Source organism: Haliotis asinina, chromosome 14 (assembly GCF_037392515.1).
Source record: "Haliotis asinina isolate JCU_RB_2024 chromosome 14, JCU_Hal_asi_v2, whole genome shotgun sequence".
NCBI classification, from domain to species: Eukaryota; Metazoa; Mollusca; class Gastropoda; order Lepetellida; family Haliotidae; genus Haliotis; species Haliotis asinina.
The window spans coordinates 25,001-30,000 of record NC_090293.1 but is presented as its reverse complement, the minus strand read 5'-3'; positions in this window follow the sequence as shown (position 1 = coordinate 30,000).

Genomic DNA, 5,000 nt, shown 5'->3' with positions numbered 1-5,000 from the left:
GGTTAGCACCGCAAATGGAGTGAACGGATACGGTTAGGGCAAGAGTTAGGGTTAGCACCAGAAATGGAGTGAACGGATACGGTTAGGGCAGGAGTTAGGGTTAGGGTTAGCACCAGAAATGAAGTGAACGGATACGGTTAGGGCAGAAGTTAGGGTTAGCACTAGAAATCGAGCTAACGGATACGGTTAGGGTTAGGGTTAGCACCACCAATCGACTTAACGGATACGGTTAGGGCAAGGGTTAGGGTTAGCACCGTAGATGAAGTGAACGGATACGGTTAGGGCAAGACCTAGGGTTAGCACCATCGATGAAGTGAACGGATGCGGTTAGGGCTAGAGTTAGGGTTAGCGCCGCAAATGGACTTAACGGATACGGTTAGGGCAGAAGTTAGGGTTAGCACCATGGATGAAGTGAACGGATGCGGTTAGGGCAAGAGCTAGGGTTAGCGCCGCAAATGGACTTAACGGATACGGTTAGGGCAGAAGTTAGGGTTAGCACCATGGATGAAGTGAACGGATACGGTTAGGGCAAGAGCTAGGGTTAGCGCCGCAAATGGACTTAACGGATACGGTTAGGGCAGAAGTTAGGTTAGCACCATCGATGAAGTGAACGGATACGGTTAGGGCAAGAGCTAGGGTTAGCACCAGAAATGAAGTGAACGGATGCGGTTAGGGCAAGGGTTAGGGTTAGCACCGCAAATGGACTTAACGGATACTGTTAGGGCAGAAGTTAGGGTTAGCACCAGAAATCAAGTGAACGGATACGGTTAGGGCAAGGGTTAGGGTTAGCACCAGAAATCGAGTTAACGGATACGGTTCGGGCAAGGGTTAGGGTTAGCACCAGAAATCGAGTTAACGGATACGGTTAGGGCAGGACTTAGGGTTAGCACCGCAAATGGACTTAACGGATACGGTTAGGGCAGGGCTTAGGGTTAGCACCATAGATGAAGTGAACGGATACGGTTAGGGCAGAAGTTAGGGTTAGCACCAGACATGAAGTGAACGGATACGGTTAGGGTTAGGGTTAAGGTTAGCACCAGAAATGATGGTAACGGATACGGTTAGGGCAGAAGTTAGGGTTAGCACCAGAAATGAAGTGGACGGATACGGTTAGGGTAGGACTTAGGGTCAGCACCGCAAATGGACTTAACGGATACGGTTAGGGCAGGACTTAGGGTTAGCACCATAGATGAAGTGAACGGATACGGTTAGGGCAGAAGTTAGGGTTAGCACCAGACATGAAGTGAACGGATGCGGTTAGGGCAAGGGTTAGGGTTAGCACCAGAAATGATGGTAACGGATACTGTTAGGGTTAGCACCGTAGATGAAGTGAACGGATACGGTTAGGGCAAGAGCTAGGGTTAGCACCATAGATGAAGTGAACGGATACGGTTAGGGCAGAAGTTAGGGTTAGCACCAGAAATGAAGTGAACGGATACGGTTAGGGCAAGAGCTAGGGTTAGCACCGCAAATGGACTTAACGGATACGGTTAGGGCTGGACTTAGGGTTAGCACCACAAATCGAGCTAACGGATAGTGTTAGGGCAGAAGTTAGGGTAAAGACGAAAAATCGAGCCGGCCCGTTGCGGCGCGCTTTTTTAGGTTGTGTTTTTGAGAGTGACTTGTGGGGCGCGTTGTGGGATGCCTGTTTTTGGAGGTGTTGCGTGACGGGCGTGCCGCCGTCCCGTTTTTCAGTCCGTTGGGGTGCGCTTTTTTAGATTGTGTTTTTGAGAGTGACCCGTGGGGCGCGTTGTGGGGTGCATGTTTTTGGAGGTATGGCGTGGCATGCGTGCCGCCGTCCCGTTTTTCAGTCTGTTGAGGTGGGCTTTTTCAGATTGTGTTTTTGAGAGTGACCCGTGGGACGCGTTGTGGGATGCCTGTTTTTGGAGGTATGGCGTGACGGGCGTGCCGCCGTCCCGTTTTTCAGTCCTTTGAGGTGGACTTTTTTAGATTGTGCTTTTGAGAGTGACCTGTGGGGCGCGTTGTGGGATGCATGTTTTTGGAGGTATGGCGTGACGGGCGTGCCGCCGTCCCGTTTTTCAGTCCGTTGAGGTGCGCTTTTTCAGATTGTGTTTTTGAGAGTGACCTGTGGGACGCGTTGTGGGATGCCTGTTTTTGGAGGTATGGCGTGACGGGCGTGCCGCCGTCCCGTTTTTCAGTCCTTTGAGGTGGACTTTTTTAGATTGTGCTTTTGAGAGTGACCCGTGGGGCGCGTTGTGGGATGCATGTTTTTGGAGGTATGGCGTGACGGGCGTGCCGCCGTCCCGTTTTTCAGTCCTTTGAGGTGGACTTTTTTAGATTGTGCTTTTGAGAGTGACCCGTGGGGCGCGTTGTGGGATGCCTGTTTTTGGAGGTATGGCGTGCCGGGCGTGCCGCCGTCCCGTTTTTCAGTCCTTTGAGGTGGACTTTTTTAGATTGTGCTTTTGAGAGTGACCTGTGGGGCGCGTTGTGGGATGCATGTTTTTGGAGGTATGGCGTGACGGGCGTGCCGCCGTCCCGTTTTTCAGTCCGTTGAGGTGGACTTTTTTAGATTGTGTTTTTGAGAGTGACCCGTGGGGCGCGTTGTGGGATGCCTGTTTTTGGAGGTATGGCATGACGGGCGTGCCGCCGTCCCGTTTTTCAGTCTGTTGAGGTGGGCTTTTTCAGATTGTGTTTTTGAGAGTGACCCGTGGGGCGCGTTGTGGGATGCCTGTTTTTGGAGGTATGGCGTGACGGGCGTGCCGCCGTCCCGTTTTTCAGTCCGTTGAGGTGCGCTTTTTTGGATTGTGTTTTTGAGAGTGACCTGTGGGGCGCGTTGTGGGGTGCATGTTTTTGGAGGTATGGCGTGACGGGCGTGCCGCCGTCCCGTTTTTCAGTCCGTTGAGGTGCGCTTTTTCAGATTGTGTTTTTGAGAGTGACCCGTGGGACGCGTTGTGGGATGCATGTTTTTTGGAGGTATGGCGTGACGGGCGTGCCGCCGTCCCGTTTTTCAGTCCGTTGAGGTGCGCTTTTTCATATTGTGTTTTTGAGAGTGACCTGTGGGACGCGTTGTGGGATGCCTGTTTTTGGAGGTATGGCGTGACGGGCGTGCCGCCGTCCCCTGTTTTGCAGTCCTTTGGGGGTGCGCCTTTTTAGATTGTGTTTTGTGGGAGTGACCTGTGGGGCGCGTTGTGGGACGTGCTCCCGTGTTGGCTTTGTGTGTCGCCCCGTTGCCGCAAGCAACCCTTTTCGGCTTCGATTTGAGTTTGGACTTGCGGGGTGCGACGGGAGGCTTGGCACGGTGCGCCGTCCGTGCGATTATGTTGTCGGCGGTGCCCCGCCAGCTTACCGTTCGCGCTGCCGCACTTGCGTCGTTGGTGGGTTGCCCTGAGCGGCGTCGACGTTTGGTCTGCGTTGGCGTTGTTTGTCTGTGATGTTTTTGGTGCGTGGTGGTGACGTGGGCGTTTGACTTTGTAGGGGAATCGCGGACATGGGTTGTTGTGGCGGGGAATTCGCGGAGTGTTGGAATGAAAGACAATGGTTCTGGGTCGGCAATTGTAAATGCGAATGCGCCTGACTGTGCCCTGTATGTCTTACGAGGTCTGACGAGGTCTTACATCGCGGACATGTATTTTTTAACGATGGCGGACGGAGCGTTTTCTTGTGTAGGAATGAAAGACAATGTTTTCCTTGCCACCTGTAAGTGAAATGAAGCCTGCCGGAAAGGCGGACGTGTACGTATGTGCCGGGCCACGGACGCACTTGCGGCATTGGGTGTTGTGTTTGAATTAAAGACAGTGGTTTCCCTAGCCACCTGTAAGTAAAATTAAACCTGCCGGAATGGCGGACGTGTATTTTTGTCACGGCGGACGGAGCGTTTTCTTGTGTAGGAATTAAAGACAATGTTTTCCTAGCCACCTGTAAGTGAAATGAAGCCTGCCGGAATGGCGGACGTGTATTTTTGTGACGGCGGACGGAGCGTTTTCTTGTGTAGGAAGTAAAGACAATGTTTTCCTAACCACCTGTAAGTGAAATGAAGCCTGCCGGAATGGCGGACGTGTAGTTTCGTGACGGCGGACGGAGTGTTTTCTTGCGTTGGAATGAAAGACGATGGTTTTCCTAGCCAGACATAAGTCAACTTGAACCTGCCCGTATCTCTTGGTCAAGGGACCGTGGTGTCTCACTACTTACTTTGTAGGGGAATCGAGGACATGTGTTTTTGTAAGGGGGGAATTCACTTAGTGTTGGAATGAAAGACAATGGTGTGGGGGTAGGCAGTTGTAAATACGAACAAGCCTGACTGTGCCCTGTAGGTCTTACAAGGTCTTGCAAGGTCTTTCATCGCGGACATGTATTTTTTAATGATGGCGGACGGAGCGTTTTCTTGTGTAGGAATTAAAGACAATGTTTTCCTAGCCACCTGTAAGTAAAATTAAGCCTGCCGGAATGGCGGACGTGTACGTTTTGAATTAAAGACAGTGGTTTCCCTAGCCACTTGTAAGTAAAATTAAACCTGCCGGAATGGCGGACGGAGCGTTTTCTTGTGTAGGAATTAAAGACGGTGGTTTCCCTAGCCACTTGTAAGTCAATTTAAACCTGCCGGAATGGTGGACGTGTATTTTCGTGACGGCGGACGGAGTGTTTTCTTGCGTTGGAATGAAAGACAATGGTTTCCAGAACCACTTGGAAATAAAGTTCGACTTGTCTCTGCCTTTTGGTGAAGGGACTCTGTCTTACTTCTGCACGCACTCCCGACTTGGCTGCAGTTTCTCTGCGTTTCGGTTATTCTTCGCAACTCGGCGAAGCGTTCTAAAACGCCTCCCTCACTCACTCGAAGGTGAGTGAAAGAAGCGCTCGTAAGTGACTCACTCACTCACTCACTCCAGTCTTGGCGGCGACAGCCTGTCCGAATTAAAGACAAACATTGCGACGTGGACTTGTAATTGTAGACAATAATAGTCCGATACACCGAAAGAAATGAGCAATCCACCTCGTAAGAAGAGTTAGAGTTTCAGTCTAAGTCCGACGTGTAAAAGTCAGCA